The following is an 18,642-nucleotide window of genomic DNA, read 5'->3' on the forward strand; positions in this document are numbered from 1 at the left end:
CTCTCTCCCAGCATAGGACATTGAGGAAAAGCCTCTTATGTATGTAGCTTTTGGAATTTTAGCCACTGCAATTATTACTAATTAATGGAGTGTCAACATTACTGTTCATTGTTATTCTTGATTAGGGTTTTCTGAAACCAGATAAATTCTTGAATTACTGAATGAATTTCTAGCTTCCATTCTTTTGAACTAATCAGTTCTTATGTACATAAATGTGACCACTGTGTATGTAACACACTGAATATAATTTATGTTGCAACATCTGATGGTAAGTGCATCAATACATTCCTAATGACTATTATTATTGCTGCTTTGCAGATCTCAATAAACATTTCAGCATTGGCTCAGAAGAGTCATTAACACAGAGCCTTTTGTGTCAGGTTCTGCAGCTGAATCTGTGAACTGACTACAATGAAGAGGGTTGTATATGGAATTTGATCTGGAATGGCTCATTCACATAAACAAGGTACCCCTGCAAACTGCAGTCATTAAGAGATTAATGTGTAATGGATATTAGATAAAAATAGATTGATTTTTCTCCCATAAGCCTTTGCACTCTTGCTTAAGCATTCTTATTGTGGTGTCTGGCAGGGCTGTAGCTAGGGGGTGGCAAGGTGTGGCGATCGGTGTGTGTGTGTGTAAAATTGGATAAAATATGTCCATAAATATAAATATTGATTATTGCCTCATAAGAAATGGTTTTAAATAGAGGGTGAATTGAATGGGTGGAAGGTGGGGGTTGGAGGAGAGGCAGGATGAAGAGCAAATTTGTCCATGGCTAGAGGGTGCAATCTGGACGGTTCTGCCAGGGGCGCAAGATCACCTAACTATGGCTCTGGTGTCTAGTGATTTCCTGGACCTTGTAAGACTCTTGCTATGTAAACAGTCTGTCTAATCTTACCACAGAAATCTAGCACAGCTCTTTGTCCTGCTCTTTTGCCTAGGGATCAATCTGTAGAAAGGGTATTTGGGAAAGCTCAGTCGGTAGAGCATGAGACTCTTAAACTTAGTCTTTGGATACAAGCCCAACATTGGGCAAAAGATTCCTGCATTGAAAGGGGTTGGACTAGATGACCCCCATAGTCCCTTCCAACTCAACAATACTGTGATTCTATTGCAAATGCAACAGAATGAAAAGGAAAGACCCATTTCAGTAGTGGAACTTTGGGTATGGAACAGCCTTCCCCACGGAGCCTCTCCTGGTGCCTGATCAATTGTCTTTTGGGCACCATGTAAAACCCCTTCAAAAATCTGTTCCTTATGAATCTGTTAGGAGACCCTTATGAATGGTGTGGAATTTGAAAAGTGGGTTGCAGGGGAGACAAGGAGTCTTTCAAGATCACCTTGATCCCTGTTCTGCTGTCAGAAGGCTCTAGGGAATCAAAGAGTTCCTCTCCACTGGCTTCTGAGTAGGGGGTTAGGGGAAGGAACTCTACTGTGGCAAAGGTCACAACTTCATCCTGTCAGGCAGAAAGCAACCATTAGCAGAACTTTAAGTATGACAGGAAAGGGTGGGAGAAAGACTACCGGAATACCTGCTCTGCTCATTAGGACTAACAGTCAACCAAGTCTGTGAAGATCATGTTTTTGCAAATTAACTTCACCTTTGAACTGTGTGATTACTGACCGGCACACACATCTGTGACAGATGATGTTTCTTCCTAAGTAAAATGAGAATGTAAACTTTCTCAGTCATATGGACTGCATATATATGTCAGAATTCAGGGCCGGTCAGAGGTATGTGCCTATCTCTCCAGGCACCGGCTGAATTCTTTTGACCTCCCTCCGGCGACTCCCGGCAGTAAAAACACTCGAGGTCCGTTCCGGCGATTTTTCTCAGGCTGTGAGAAAAACACACCAACTGCTTCTCTTCCTCCCTGCTCCCTGCATATCCCCAGGGAGGGGAATCAGACACAGACAGAAATGTATCTACATTGTCTTTATTCCTGTCTTTCACTTCAGTACAGAGAAAACATGTCTGCTCTGTTCAACAAACAGAGAGAAACTCCAAAACTCCACCCATGTACATCCTGTACAGGTCATATGACACACACACTGAGCTAACATCCGGTGCTCAGTACAGAATGGACTGCCCCTTTGTTTCCATGGCAACAGTCACATACTTCCTGTCTGGCTTTCCAGCCACAAGCAGCTGACTTGGCTGCTATAGCCTTTGCTTGCTGCTGCATTGCTGCTTTAGAATAACATACTCCCCCTAAAGTATCAATGCGTGCAGCGAGCAAAGCGTCATCCAGAGAAGAAAACAAACAGTTGTTATATATATACCACTCCCCTGTTGTTTCAGTTCCACCCTTGGAACTACCCGCCACTGGTTTTACCAATGTACCTCTCTGGTTGTGTGACTTCCAAGGAATGAGTGCTTCTGCATTACCTTGGTTAACAACTCTCTGTTGTGCCTTTGTCTCTGACTCAGACACAGCTTCAATCTGACCTTGGTCGTTTACAACAGCAACACATGCAATAGCTAAGTTAGCAAACTCTTGTGAATACCTCTTGGGTGGTACACCCTTCGTTGCTCTCTCAGACCTACGTAAGAGGTGCTGCTCTCCCTTGCTTTCTGGTTCAGCTTCTGAACTCTCTGAAGAACCAGTACTAAGCTTAATCAGTGGTTCATCCTCCTCTTCTGAGGGTCTAGTCATTGTGTGAGATTTCTTCTCAATGACTGTGACAACTGAGCTGTCTGAGCTATCGCTGTCATCATCAGTACTACTGAACTCAATAAGATCAAACTCATCATCATCATCATCAGAATCATCATCATCACCTGTGGGAAATGTGTGAACAATCACTCTCTCCTGTTCAGGAGCACTCTCTAGAAATTTTGTGAGAATCACTTTTCCAGATTCAGACAAAATTACTCTGTAGAGACCCTTTTCATAACCCACAAAAATGCCTCTGGCATTCTTTACTCCACCTGGAGCTTCTGTTCTCACATGAGACCCAAAAACCTTGAAATGGGCAACAGAAGGTTTTCTGTGGAACAGTTTCTCAAAAGGAGAACATCCCAAGTCTTTTGAAAACTTTCTCAACCACGTATAACAAAATGACATTAGTGACTCAGCCCAGTACTCATGTGGCAGATGTGAACTAAGCAATTGCGCTTCCATTCCCTTTTGCAATTCTTTGTTCACCCTAACACAGACACATCTGTTCCAAGCTTCTTCGGAAGCTGCAATTTTGTGTCTTATCCCTTTCTTCTTCAGGAACCTCTGGAAATCCTGTAAAAGAAAAATTGGCTTCTCATCTGTGCAAAGACAATCTATGTCAGCATCATGCATATTTTTAACCTTGTCACAAAACTCTTTAAACCTTTCTAAGGCTTCTTTCGGTCTCTCCAAAAGATAAATCCAGACAAAACCTGTAAAAGAATCAACACATATTAGGTAATACTTCGCATTGCCTCTAGATGGTGCTAAAGGACCAATCACATCAGCATACACCCGCTGAAATGCCCTGTCGACCCTCGAGGTGACCTGCTTGGCATTCTTCTTGGCTACACCTGCAAAAGAAATCATGTTAGAATCACAAGAATTACATTCCATGTAATCACTTTGATCAAAAGTCAACAAATACAGTCCATCTTTCTCTTTGGCAGAAAGATACAACTCTCCATCTTTGTAGATCTCGCAGTGTTGATCATCATAGGACAGTTTTAGTCCCTTCTTGGCAATCTGCGAAACGCTGAGCAGATTGTACTTCAACTCTGGAACCAAATAAACATTGTTTATAGTCAAGTTCAGACTTTTAAGATACACAGTCCCAATTCCGGTGGCTTCCAGCTCTTGACCGTTGGCTTGTTGTACAACGAAGCTTCGCTTCTTAAACGACGAAAACAAATCCCTGCGATGGGTCATGTGAACCGTCGCTCCCGTGTCTAAAATGAAGGAATTCCCCACTTGTGGTGTGGCTTTTAGGGACATCAAAGCCTTCGCAGGCTTCGCCTGTGACTTGGCATGACTTCTGCCTGACGCCTCAGACTTCGTGGAGCTTCCCTTGGCTCCTTTGTTCTGACGTGGCTTCCTGCAGTTCCGCTGAAGATGCCCAGTCTGTCCACAATTGTGGCATCGGACAACGTTCAAAGCTACAGCGTCTCCTCCAGTAGCTACAGCAGTGGGGGTGTCTGAACTCCGTTCTTCCCTCCCCCTGTCCTTGACTTCCAGGGCAGCAAGTCTGTCATGTTCGTTCAGGACCACGGCAAAGACCCTGTCCGAAGTCAAATCTTGCGCTGGGAGAGACCCCAGCTGACTGGCAATCGTTTTGTAAGTCCGATTCAGGCTGTTGATCACCATGAAGCAAAACACTTCCTCATCCAGATGGAAATTGCGTTCCACCATCTGCTGACGCAGAAATTTCATTTCCGTCAGGTGCGCTTGAACATCTCCATCAGGCGCAAGCCTCAGGTTAGTCAGCTTTTCAAAATACAGCAACGCTGAAGAACCTGCATCTCTCTGATGTGTCCTTCTCAGCGTGTCCCAAACATCTTTCGCGTGCGGTAAACTCTGTATATGAATAAGCTGCGAATCTGACACGCACAGAAGTATAGCGGTTCTGGCCTTCATATCCTGTGACTCCCAAGCACGCGTTGGTGCTGCAGGGATGGGGTTCTCAATCACCTCAAACAGTCTCTGATTCTGCAGCAAGGCCTTCATCTTAATAGACCAAGATGCATAATTGTCACTGGTCAAGAGGGGTGGAGAAGGCAGAACTCCCTTCTTGGCATCCATTTTGAGTCCTTGCATTGACTCTCAAACACAAGCCTCTAAAATCCAATAGCTGGCTTGTTTACACTCTGTGCACCTGGCAGCAATAACACTGGCCGCTTGGAAAGTCCCTTTCCAACAGTTCCTAGTCAAAACACGAGCTGTTTGTGCCACTCTGGGCATAGCCTGACTTCCAGCCCTTATCTTGCGTTGCTAAGCAACCGCATTCCTTTCCTTGGACAGGAAAAACCACAGGAATGTTTGGAATGCAGACTCTTCTCTCTCGGAGCTGTTTTTCCCAAACGTTGCTCCCATGAAGCAGAGAATTAATCCATCTGCATTCACACTCTTAAGCCCGAAAATCTCATACCTGGGCTCCGTAGCTTGGCTTTCAGCTTCTTCTGGTCAGCTTCTAGCTGCAGAGAATCAGCATCCATCTCAGGCTTCAATGGAGAGGGATGAATACAGCCTCCTTGATGCAGACTCCCATGGATCGTAGCAACCGTCAACTGCTACCAATGTCAGAATTCAATGCCCGATCAGAGGTATGTGCCTATCTCTCCAGGCACCGGCTGAATTCTTTTGACCTCCCTCCGGCGACTCCCGGCAGTAAAAACACTCGAGGTCCGTTCCGGCGATTTTTCTCAGGCTGTGAGAAAAACACACCAACTGCTTCTCTTCCTCCCTGCTCCCTGCATATCCCCAGGGAGGGGAATCAGACACAGACAGAAATGTATCTACATTGTCTTTATTCCTGTCTTTCACTTCAGTACAGAGAAAACATGTCTGCTCTGTTCAACAAACAGAGAGAAACTCCAAAACTCCACCCATGTACATCCTGTACAGGTCATATGACACACACACTGAGCTAACATCCGGTGCTCAGTACAGAATGGACTGCCCCTTTGTTTCCATGGCAACAGTCACATACTTCCTGTCTGGCTTTCCAGCCACAAGCAGCTGACTTGGCTGCTATAGCCTTTGCTTGCTGCTGCATTGCTGCTTTAGAATAACAATATATATATATATATATATATATATCAATCAGAAAAAAGCTGGCCAAAACTTATTGTTTCATAAAAGACTCCAAAACATTGAAAAACAGCCCAAGGCAGAGCATGCAACTAAGCAAACACCTAGAAGACCATTCAGATCTTTAAGCAACAAAGGCTATAGCATGCTACTGTACCTTTTCACAAGTTCCTTTTGTCATTGCTTCAACTTGCCTTTCTTTGTTTTTGCTCAGCCATCACGGTCCATGTGAGTGTGGGTTGCAGCTTAGTGACACATGCTCCGCAGGTAAAAGGTCCTAAGTTCCCTGGGTAGGGCTGGGAAACTGACCTGCCCAAAACCCCAGAGAGCTACTACCAGTCAATATTGACAATACTGAGCTAGATGGATTGTCTGACTTGGGAAAGGCACATAGGAAGCTGCCTTATGTGTATAAAACTGTCTTATTTTTATAAAAAAGGAATGGATTGTATACCTGGCCAGCAATGATTCCACCAGATGACACCACCTACCAAGGTCTAAAAATAATTTTGTTTAAGTGTTTCTAGCCATGTTTCAAGAAAATCAGTCGTTGAATTCAAATGAATATTGACCCAAAAATCAGAAGGCAAATACTGCATCCCACTGCTTCTTTAGCTGCAAGTACTTGGGCTGAAAAACTGCTGAAGAAGGTTGTCAAGTGATGAAAGAACCATACCCACCCCCCATTCTGTTTAAATTCTGTGTTGATAACTATTTATTTGCCTTTACTGCAGAACTTCCCATGCTATGAACCAAGAGACTGATCAGTGTCAGATTTCTTTCTTTGGATACTTCTTTCATAAACCAGATCTCCTTTGTGGTCAAAGGACACAATCCACAGAAATGCAAGGCTTGCTGAATTTAATGGGATTTAAGAGCTTAACTGCACTTTCCACTCTTTTGTTAACAGCAGCGGTACATAGGTATGCATCCTTTTCTATGGACTGAGCTCAAAGAGTCCAGGAAATTATTTATTATTATTATTGACAATGCTTCACTTTTTACTTGTATGTTGCAAAATGTTGCTTTAAGCCTTTATTGGAAGGTTGATTCGGGGTACTACATCATATTGGTGACAGTTTGTTTAAGTGACATCTCATTCAGTTGGATCTAGTAACACTCACTCTCATCTGTCATTAGTATTGACATGGACCAGTATTACCCCTGTGGCCTGGAGTTAGAAACCATGAAGCCAAAACTTTGCAATGAATGATTAACGGCATTGGGAACAGTACAGCAAAGGCCAAATATCCTACTATAGGACTTGCACCAGCAAGATTATGATGTGAAGAGATGTAGTAGTAACAAAATGGCATTGTTGAGGGATTTAATGATGACATGACTGTAACAAGATGACACAGGACCTCCACTGACAACTTTGTTCTGATGTTTGTTCATGATGCCTGACTATTTACCATGCTGGCAGGGCTGATGAGAGCTTCACTTCAATAAAATCTGGAGGGCAGCACATTGGCTACCGGAGTTCTGGAGGTTTGCAGTATCACATCTATAAATCTGTGTGATAAAGACAAATCTGCATAAGCAAAAACTATTCTCTGTCGAAAACATACTTCTAGTAAAACTATTTCCCTGCCACAGTAATCTTTAGAATACAGTGTCTTTTTGCATACCACAGATCACAAGCGTAACTCTACAACCACTTTCGCAAGAGATCATGAAACCAGAGAATGGAGTCTTGCCAGCCTTACTACTTCTGTGCAATGCTATAGCATATTTCCAGGTAAGAGAATACTTCACAGCAGAGGTCGTTCTGTTAAAGTGAAATATCCCATTCCAAATGCGACTGTTTTAAAATGGGTGGCTGTGAAGTACCTATATGCACACATATTTAGATATTAAGGGTGTACTCCTATGCACACTTACCTGGAAGTAAGTCCCAGTGAATTTAGTGGGACGTACCTATGAGCAGACATGTACTGCTGTAGTAGTACGATTGTAGTAGTAGCATTGGCATTTGTATGGTGCCTCATAACATACAATTATTTGGCGGCTTTAAATACAAAAGATGGCATAAACACAGTTGTGCGGGGGGACGGGACTTCTCCCCAACCCCAATGTTAAAACACAGGTTTAAAACAGAGGCCCAGACTACATGGTTTATACTAAAAAGGCTAGTTGAACAGAACTGTATTTGCCTATCCCCAAAAGTTCCAAGTGAACCTTTCTGAGATGGCTGTTCCATAACTAGGTTGTCTCTGTCAAAAAAAGCCCTTAGTGGTTACCAACTCACTTCATTTATTTGGGACACACAGAACCAGGCATCCAAAGAAGATCTTAAGGTTGTGGTAGATACATATTGGGAAAGGCAATCTTTCAAATAACCTGGTTCCATATATTTGTAATATTCATAATTTGTCATATGATCAAATGAGACTTAGGCAGAGCATAGATAATTTTGGCCAAGATGGTTCCATTCAGGTGAGGTTACAGCTGATAAAAACAACTTTAAGGCTGTGCAACCTCAAATGATAATGCTGAGTCAAAAAGCACCACCAGACTATGAACCTGGTCTTTTAGAGGGTGCGTGACCCCCATCTAGAAGAGGCTGAACACCACCCACCCAGATAGATAAGTCACCACCAACAGTACCTCTGCCGTGACTAGATTGAATCTGTTTGTTTGCCCTGATCCAGTCTATTACTGCACTTGGTTCCAGATAGCAGTCTTACCTGCATTTGATGAAAAACAAAAGCAAAAACTGGGCGTCATCCACGTGTGATTGGACCTCTCAGTGGTTTTATGTATCTGTTCACCAGCACTGGAGAAAGAATGATGTCTGTAGAATCCCATAGTATGACTGTCTAGAGGTCAAGCAGTAATCTCCTAGTACTGTCTTCTGGAAATGGCCATCTGTGTGGAACTGGACCTCTGACACCTAACTTAGCCAACCTGTCTAAAAGAATACTAGGAATAACCCATTCACCTCCAGATTAACTGCGACCCAGGCAAATAACTAAAAGAGGAGTAAACAGAACAGCACCTTCACAGTTCCCAAAGGGGTGTGCCTGTCAGCACTGTGCCTGCCATCCATGGCAGCTTTCCTTTGAAGTCCCTGTCCCAGGAAGCTGATGCAGCCTGATGAAAATTGGCAGAAGGCTAATGCAAACTGCTGAGTCAGGCCTGGTTCCCTCTTGTATGCCAAATTCTGTAGGCATAAAGAGTCTCTGGAGAAGAACCTGTGACAGGCAGGCAGGCAGGCAGGCAGCAGATGGTAAGGCACACTGACTTTCTACCTGATTCAATGGTCTGTTCTTCTTCCTCTCCTGCTGCTTAGGGGTGTACATGTTGGCAGTCTTGTTTCTAAATACGTACCAAAATTGCTGCTTAGGGTACTCCCAGATTGTCACTATTTTAAGATGGGATTCAATCACAATTTCAGATTGTGCAATTACCATTGGTTTGGAGATCCCCAAAAGATTTTTTTTTTAAATAAAAAAATTGCAATAAGGAAAGTGATAGGAAAATGTGCTGGAAGTGTGGGATGACACTTGCTTGATGCAGCACTGTCTAACCATCCCACAGACAAATTAGAATGAATCACCAATAGTCAAATCCTCTGGAAGCAATCTTAAATTCTTATTAGTTCAAAAGCATGAGTTGGGAACTCCTCAAAGGAAAATTTGTGGACAAATCAGTAGCAATTTCCATTTTAACTGCTCATACCACATATCAGCCAAATACCAAATATTGGGGGGTGTTTAGAAGATCTACAGAGAGGACGTTTCAGAAGAAACAAGGCATCCACATGTATCCTTTAGTGACCCTCCAGATGCTGTTGCACTCCAACTTTCAGCACCCCCAGTTTTAAAACTGCTGCAAGTTCAGACATACAGAAAACCAGATATTGTTATAAAGCAACACAGCTGAAAAGCAAACAAGACACAATGAGAAATTCTGAGTGTCCATTGGTTTAAGAGACTCTCCTATACAGCCCGTACCTCACAGCTTGTGAGTTATTCCACACAAAGTCTTTTCTATTTCCTCCTGTCTTGTCAAGGAAGTCTTTCCAAAAACTAACTTGAATAAACTGAGAAATGATCTAGAACAGTTGAGATACCTGAAAGAAAGAACCCTACTGCTGCCTTCTTTCCCCGCACAATGTGCTGAAATACGTTGAACTCCAAAGGCTAAAGCAGGGTGATAAACCTCAGGCTCAGAGGCTGGATTAAGCCTTCTGGCCCTTGGGAATCACAAAGGCCACTCTCTAAGCCACATCTTTCATCAGTCCTGCTCCATGCTCTGCTTGAGTACTTTTTCCTCACTGAAATTTGTGGGACTGTGAGGGACTGTGATGCTTCTTGCTTGTCTGGATGAAAAGGGGAGAGATATGAGCTTGTATGCAGAAACCTCTTGCTTTTGTGGCTGAAATGTAGCTTACTGTACAAAGTCAAGAGACACATCTTTTGCTCCATCCACTATTGCTTCTAGCCATACCCTTTGTTGCCTCTGACCCTGCGCACCATTTCCTACCCCTGCTCTAAACTAAGAGTTGGGCAAATACAGTTGTTGCTATGTTGGGGGGCAACCTTCATGCCTGCTTGAGAGTCTAATGCCACAAATCTAGAAGAACACAGCAATGCTGGAATCATTTGGGAATAATGATTAAGGCACAAGGTACTTCCTGGTGGATCAATAACCCACTGGGAGGAGTTAATGGTCCAATCTATGCTCTGCTTTACTAAACCCTGCCATCCATTAATCCCCAGGCAATGTTCTGTGCTGAGGCTGCGTCTGTTGGTTTAAATTGACAATAGTTTTCATTCTCTAATTCTGATTACGGTTGTGTTCTGTTAATAATGATGTTAGATATGAGTATGTTAGGATGTAATGTCCAGACAGAGAAGCTCTGTGGAGTTGTAACTTTGGAGACAATGAAGCTATTATTTACTCCAGCTGCAAGGAGCAGGAAGACTGAAATAACACATGTAAAATGATTTGAGCATTCTAAAACGTTACATAAATGCTAAAAACCCAATCTAGCTGACCTTCTACATGCACTGTTTGGCGGGTTCAGCTCTCTTGACATAGGAGGTGGGAGAGGAGGGCATGGTGCCATTGGCAAGGGAAAGGGGTGTTGGTGGTAGAGCATTCTTGCTTCTGCAGGTTCCATCATCTGAGCAGGGATTCTAAGGCTTTGGTGAAAAATTTAACACCAGCACCTTTAAAAAAACACTTGTTTTATCATGTATTTCAGTTATTTTCGGTTATTGTCACCAGAGAAAGAGCTGAGAAATATTTTTTGTTGTTGTTGTTGTTGTTGTTGTTGCTGTTTAGTCGTTTAGTCGTGTCCGACTCTTCGTGACCCCAAGGACCAGAGCACGCCAGGCACTTCTGTCTTCCACTGCCTCCCGCAGTTTGGTCAAACTCATGCTGGTAACCTCGAAAACACTATCCAACCATCTCATCCTCTGTCGTCCCCTTCTCCTTGTGCCCTCCATCTTTCCCAACATCAGGGTCTTTTCTAGGGAGTCTTCTCTTCTCATGAGGTGGCCAAAGTACTGGAGCCTCAGCTTCACGATCTGTCCTTCCAGTGAGCACTCAGGGCTGATTTCCTTAAGAATGGATAGGTTTGATCTTCTTACAGTCCATGGGACTCTCAAGAGTGTCCTCCAGCACCATAATTCAAAAGCATCAATTCTTCGGCGATCAGCCTTCTTTATGGTCCAGCTTTCTCTTCCATACATCACTACTCGGAAAACCATAGCTTTAACTATACGAACCTTTGTTGGCAAGGTGACGTCTCTACTTCTCAAGATGCTTCTAGGCCTGTCATTGCCCTTCTCCCAAGAAGCTGGCGTCTTTTAATTTCATTGCTGCTGTCACCCTCTGCAGTGATCATGGAGCCCAAGAAAGTAAAATCTCTCACTGCCTCTATTTCTTCTCCTTCTATTTGCCAGGAGGTGATGGGACCAGTGGCCATGATCTTCGTTTTTTTGATGTTGAGCTTCAGATCATATTTTGCGCTCTCCTCTTTCACCCTCAATAAAAGGTTCTTTAATTCCTCCTCACTTTCTGCCATCAAGGTTGTGTCATCTGCATATCGGAGGTTGTTGATATTTCTTCCGGCAATCTTAATTCCGGCTTCGGATTCATCCAGCCCAGCCTTTCGCATGATGAATTCTGCATATAAGTTAAATAAGCAGGGAGACAATATACAGCCTTGTCGTACTCCTTTCCCAATTTTGAACCAATCAGTTGTTCCATATCCAGTTCTAACTGTAGCTTCTTGTCCCACATAGAGATTTCTCAGGAGACAGATGAGGTGATCAGGCACTCCCATTTCTTTAAGAGCTTGCCATATTTTTACTTTCTTTTAAAGCCTAGACCAGGGAACTGGTGGCCCTTCAGCTGATTTTGGACTCTCATCAGCCTCAGCCAGCATGGCCAATAGTCAGGGACAATGAAAGCTGGATCCATCTTCGGTATATTCATTTTATTGGCTATGTTGTTCATTTTGCAACTTTGTACATTATTTGCATGCATAATCTACCCGTCGTATATGATGACAGAACTGCATGCATGGATCGAATCACAATTGCTAGCAGTTGCTCACACATACTCCATTGGCTGAATGCGCACTGCTATTGTAAAGTTTTTCATGACTAATAAAATAAAATACAGTGGTACCTCAGGTTAAGAACTTAATTCGTTCTGGAGGTCTGTTCTCAACCTGAAACTGTTTTTAACCTGAAGCACCACTTTAGCTAATGGGGCCTCCCACTGCTGCTGTATGATTTCTGTTCTCATCCTGAAGCAAAGTTCTTAACCCAAGGTAATATTTCTGGGTTAGCGGAGTCTGTAACCTGAAGCATATGTAACCGGAAGCGTATGTAACCCGAGGTACCACTGTACAAAACTTATGAATAATGTTTGTCTTGTAGGTCAGTGTTGCAAGACTTCCAACTGAAGATTAAGTATGTGGAGTAGATAGTCCATGACAGATACCATCTGAATTTGGTGAGTATTCTCCTCCATTGCAAGCCCTGCACCCCAGTTCATTGCCTGCCACTAAACACGTTCATGAGTTCACAAAACTATTTTCAATTTTATTTGGATACCGGCTCTCATATTTGGTTATGTAAATATACTAAGGGTGAAACTCACTCTATAGTTATGTACTTGGATTAGTTTATATCTTATCACACCCTTCCTCCAAGGAAGTCAGAATGACATTTTTAGTATGTTTATGTTGACAGAGAGTAATTTGCCCAAGCCTATCCAGAGAGAATCATTGTTCAGTGAGGAACTAAACTTTTCTCCTCATATCCAACACTCTTTTAACCACCACATCACACAGTCAGCATGTTCTACTGGATATGCAATATACCAGTACTTTCATCAGGTCTTAAGTGTGCATAGGGTTAAGTTCATATTTCAAGTCCAATTTCTTGCACAACTGCCACTTCTGTGAACAGAATGCTTACAGCTTACCCCTGTGATGAATATATACTTGACTCATTTGCACAGTGTTTTGCTATCTTGTAAGCAGCCCAGAGAACTTCTGTTATAAAGTGGACTATAAATGTATAAATGGGACGCAGGTGGCGCTGTGGGTTAAAGCCTCAGCGCCTAGGGCTTGCCGATCGAAAGGTCGGCGGTTCGAATCCCTGCGGCGGGGTGCGCTCCCGCTGCTCGGTCCCAGCGCCTGCCAACCTAGCAGTTCGAAAGCACCTCCGGGTGCAAGTAGATAAATAGGGACCGCTTACCAGCGGGAAGGTAAACGGCGTTTCCGTGTGCGGCTCTGGCTCGCCAGAGCAGCGATGTCACGCTGGCCACGTGACCCGGAAGTGTCTCCGGACAGCGCTGGCCCCTGGCCTCTTAAGTGAGATGGGCGCACAACCCCAGAGTCTGTCAAGACTGGCCCGTACGGGCAGGGGTACCTTTACCTTTACCTTATAAATGTATATAAAATAAATAGACAATTTCACTCCAAAAGAAGTCAGTACTCACTGGGATCATACACACGGTAAATAAATATGTGTGCTTTTATTATCCATGATGATATACCGGTACATGCAAAGTACCCAAAATAATTTACACAGAAGTGATATTTGTCATCTGTAAAGTTCCTTACCTGGGCAGTGGATCACAGACTATTGATATCCAACTTGTATAATGGCAGTATTCCAGTTTATTTCAGAAATTTTAAACTATGCCTCCAAAAGTTATATACTCATGGTAAAGCATTCCACTTTTAGGGAATACAATATTACAACTCCAAGGCTTACTGCTTGGAAGGTAGTCAGAACAAGTTCTGCACACCCTATATTGTTGTTCCTGTGATGTTGTGTGAAGTCTCCAAGAGCAGAGTTCCATTTGGAGAGACTTCTCTAAACATTCTAGAGCACCAGCTACAGCCAGTGACCTTTCATTACTTGGTTTTCACAGGCTATATATAGATGATAGCCTTGTAGACAAGGTATTTAATTGCTGCTACATTGATTCACGAAAATAAAAAGGGTAAACAGATTAAAGTCTAACATCTAAATATAATACTTGACAGGCGAAACAGAAGCATGACACTGAAATTTACCAATAGAAACCTTGTAAGGCAGAGTTCTTGAGATAGCCAGAAATGTGAAATTAATATGTGTTTTCTTTTCTTTTTCTGCAGAATTACATCCAGAATGACACTCCTCACACTGCATGCTACTGATACCAATGCAAAGTTTCTTTGTTTTCAGAAAAGCTCAGGAAAAACAAGACTCAGCAAGGGAAAGAAACTGGAATCTCAAAAATACAATGTCAAATTATAAGGTAACTTTGATAAATGAATAACAGCCATGGTTCTTTCTGAGCTCTTGGATTCAAGTGGGAGGCACTTGAGGATGAGGGCTTGGAAGAGGAGGAGGGAATGAGACTATGCAGCAAAGTCCACTGGCGGAACCTACCCCCCCAAATGACCCCAGATGCACCAGTACCTGATGAGACCCAGAGGTTGCCACTACCCAGTCTGTGGACAACGATGGAGGCTGAGAAGAGCAGCCTGCTGTGACAGAGCAGGGAAATTCAGATGAAAATGCATGTCCAGCAATGTCTCCCAGGTAAAAGTGGTTCCTCAAGGTAAGAGAGGAGATTTATCTTCCTTGGAGAAATGCTCACCTTCAGGCCAGGAATTCTCACAGAGATTCTTGTGAGTAGTTGAGCCTTTTGTCTCTGCTTACAAGCTTGGTGGGTAGGTGTGGAAATTTGTTGGAACTCTGTTGCAGCTGCTGTGCAGTGTCTTGGAGCTCTGGCTACTCATCTTGGCCTCTTCAGCCTTGGCCTTTGCTCTTGACTTGGATTTATTGTTATCACGCCTTGGCCTTGCAAGAGCACCTAGATAAGATTCTATTTCCTAGCTGTTGAGTTTGTACTGTTAGACTGCTGTAATAAAAGTTTGCTTCTTTACTTACAAATAAATGCCTTATTTCTGAAAAGTGTAGATAGTAGGTACCAGTCATAACTCAGCAAGAATGTTATTCCGCCAAAGAGGAACAGCCATGTTAAAAGCCCTGTTCTGTGTGGAGAAGGCTTCTGAGGTCTTTGGAACTTGCAGGATAAACTGTCCCACAGATTGCAGTGATCGACTGGGTACTTAAGGAATCAGATGGGTACTTAAGGAATCAGATCTTATCCTGAGTTGTATAGGGCCTTATATATTAAAACCAACACCCTGAACTTGGTTTGATCACAGATTAGCAGCCCATGCAAATCCCACAAGCAAGGTGTTATCTTGGCACCAGGCAAAAATGTTTCTCTATAACCAGGCCTTGTATTTGTGGGAGGGAGGTTATTTGTTTGTTTTTGTTTTTATTATGCATTTTGAGTTCTCGTTTTATATTTTTATGTTGTGACCTGCCTTTTATTTTTGGATTAAAAGCAATATACAAATTTAATAAATACATAATAAATAAATACCAGCACCATGTACTCATATAGAAGAATGTTCAACGCACCCTGAACCCACCCAGTCATGCCCCTTTGGCTAGCTTTAATCAGCCATTACAGAAGCACCAGACTCACCTGGTGCAGCAGCACAGGCTGCCACACTGTAGGGGGCGCCACAACAATGCTGTAGAGCACAGCACAAGAGGCAGGGGGGTGTGCGTCGGATTTTAGCATTCTCCTCAAAGTGATCAGCAAGCAACTCACAGAAGGTCTCTGAGGAGTCCCAGGCCCCATCCACCAATAAAGATGCCAGCAGCCTATCGACCACTTTGAGGATGTGATGGAAGCAGTGAAGCAGTCACTGCTTTCACTGCCACACTGTAGGCATGATTATGTGTTCTAGCATGTGTTTAGACCTCTTCTACCACCTGCCACTGCCTGGCCTGTTTTGTTGCATGTAGCTCCCCAGTATGTAAGGGACTGTGGTGATCACACAGGGTCCCCGAACGCTTGACTGTCTATTGATCCCTGTGCCACCACTGTGCTCGCATCCCCGCTGCCACCAACCCGTTACTCTCGGGTACACACTGAGTCCAGACAGTTGTTAAAATTAAATCAAATAAGCAAGTTTATTTTGTAAGCATTAACAAGTATGGTTTCTCAGTTAACTTTTTTGTCAGTTTCTTATCCTTAGTTTCTTTACCGGCCTATACCTTCCTAATACCTTCTGACTGATTATCTCAACTTAACAGTTTCTCTCACTCTCTCACATCAGATTAGCCCAACCCACAGACTTATCCTCCCTCTCTCTTCTCTAACTCCAGATTGACTTCTTAACAACTCTAACTCTAACTAACTCTAACTCCTCCCCTTGGGTTAGTCATTTTACAATTAGTTAACCCTTTCCTTATGAACCCAGTATGATGTCACACACTTGGGAGGGCAAACGCCACAGGGGCCCTAATATGCTCTGTCATGTCAGAGAGGGCACTCAGAAACAATTATCTCTCTGGCCCCATCTACACAATGGGAGGGACAGTGGCGTAGCGTGGGTTGTCAGCACCCAGGGCAAGGCAAGTAATTTGCGCCCCCTAACCCGTGGATTTGTGCCCCTTAACCCTAACCCCCAGATGTTGCGCCTGGTGCGGCCGGCCCCCCCTGCACCCCCCACGCTACGCCACTGGGAGGGACTTCCAAATGGTAGGTTCTCAAGGATAGGGTCAGGTTGTAACTCTATCTAATGCACTGCTCTTCAGATATTGACATCGGCATTAGCCAACAGAGTAATCTGAAATACATTAGACATTTAAAAAGCAAAAGCTCCCCCCACCCAAATTTGATACTAGGAATACACAGGCAAAGCTGAGCATCTGTACAATGAAGCCCAAAAAACCTCTACTCATTCTAATGCTCATTGTTAAGGAGAAGGAACAGAGGCAGCTCAGAGCATTCATACAAGAAAGATATTGGATTATTTCTCAGAAAGTCACTGGAGAGGAAACATGTGCTCCCTTTCTATGATATATAGGCATGTCAATAACACCTCATGATCAGCATTACAAAAGGCAGCTGCTACATCTAATAATGTCAGCAGGGACACCCGATTTATCACTGCAAACTGTGCAGACTTTGTGCTGTATGCAAGATAGCACAGCCATGGAAATCAGAGATATGTAAATGCTGCAGAAGTGACAGGGGCACTCGTAACAATAAATTGCAGGCTACCTCCGTGGTCACCACTGGTCAGATTTCACAAACAGCAGTGCTTTTTAAAATATATACCGTATTTTTCGCCCTATAGGACGCACTTTTTCCCCTCCAAAAATGAAGGGAAAATGTGTGTGCGTCCTATGGGGCAAATGCAGGCTTTCGCTGAAGCCTGGAGAGCGAGAGGCGTCAGTGCGCACCGACCCCTCTAGCTCTCCAGGCTTCAGGAAGCTAGCCGCAAGCCTTGGGAGCCTGCGGGAATGCCCACTGGGCTCGCAAGGCTTGTGGGCGGCAGCCTGCAGTGCGAAGCATGGGGCGCGCTCCGGAGCGCACCCCGGGCTTCGGGCAGATATTGGGCAGCCCCACAAGCTTGGGGGACAGCGGGGAGGCGGAGCGCCGCCATCCCGCTATTCCCCGACCTGGTTTGGAGGCTGGCGGTGGGGAGAAGCAAGCAAGCTTCTCCCCACCGCCAGCCCCACAAGCTCGGAGGGATAGCGGGGAGGCGGAGGCTAGGGAGGCTGTCCTGAAGGCAGAAGAGGGAGACGGAGCGCTCCATCTCCCTCTTCTAGCTTGGGGATGGCTGTGCAAAGCCTCTGCAGGCTGGGGGGGAATCAAATTTTTTTCCTTGATTCCCCCCCCCCAAAAAAAAAACTAGGTGCGTCCTATGGGCCGGTGCGTCTTATGGGGCGAAAAATATGGTATATATATAATTAAGGGACATAAAAATGGTTGTGCTGGAGTTAAGGGGCATCTGGGAATTTAATACACCCACGAATAAGAGTACTGGCCTAATCACAATTCCTTTAATTTGCATATTGTCTCTCTGTATGTGCTCATGCCCCCAATCACTTTCACAGTGGGGGCAGCTTCATGAAAGCAAGAATTGACTGCCTGGAGCAGACTGGAGTCCATTTAACCCAGCATACCAGTTCCAACAGGAGCCAGTTAGATCCCCTTGGAGACAAACCACCAGGACGTGCAGGTCACAGCTATCCCTATTGCTTCTCCTTTCTATACTTCCCCTGAACATGCTGCTACCACAGCTATTTCAGTTGCTATAAATATCCTTCCCCTCTACTTCTTATGAATGATGGAGCTCTTCTGCTCACAGGAAATGATTGAACCAGGGTTGTTAGTCTGGTTTGGCTCTACAACTGTTGCAACCTGTCCCCAGAGAAGGGGATTAAGGGTTGTGTCCAAATCAGTCAATCAAACCAAGGAATCCTTAAAGAGAGATGGCACTGAAAACCGCTTTTTACAGGTAGATGAGGAAAAACTGCACAATATGTGC

The 18,642-nt window shown here is 44.0% G+C and overlaps 1 long non-coding RNA gene across 1 annotated transcript; it reads left to right on the forward strand.

The window, feature by feature from the left end:
* Nucleotides 1–380: 380 nt before the first annotated feature.
* On the forward strand, nt 381–15,176 carry LOC307213153. The gene is made up of 3 exons (XR_013837419.1): nt 381–466; nt 7,390–7,494; nt 14,389–15,176. It is a non-coding gene; the product is annotated as an uncharacterized lncRNA (long non-coding RNA).
* The last annotated feature ends 3,466 nt before the right edge of the window (nt 15,177–18,642 follow it).

Source organism: Podarcis cretensis, assembly GCF_951804945.1.
Source record: "Podarcis cretensis genome assembly, chromosome: 3".
In the NCBI taxonomy this organism is placed as follows: Eukaryota; Metazoa; Chordata; class Lepidosauria; order Squamata; family Lacertidae; genus Podarcis; species Podarcis cretensis.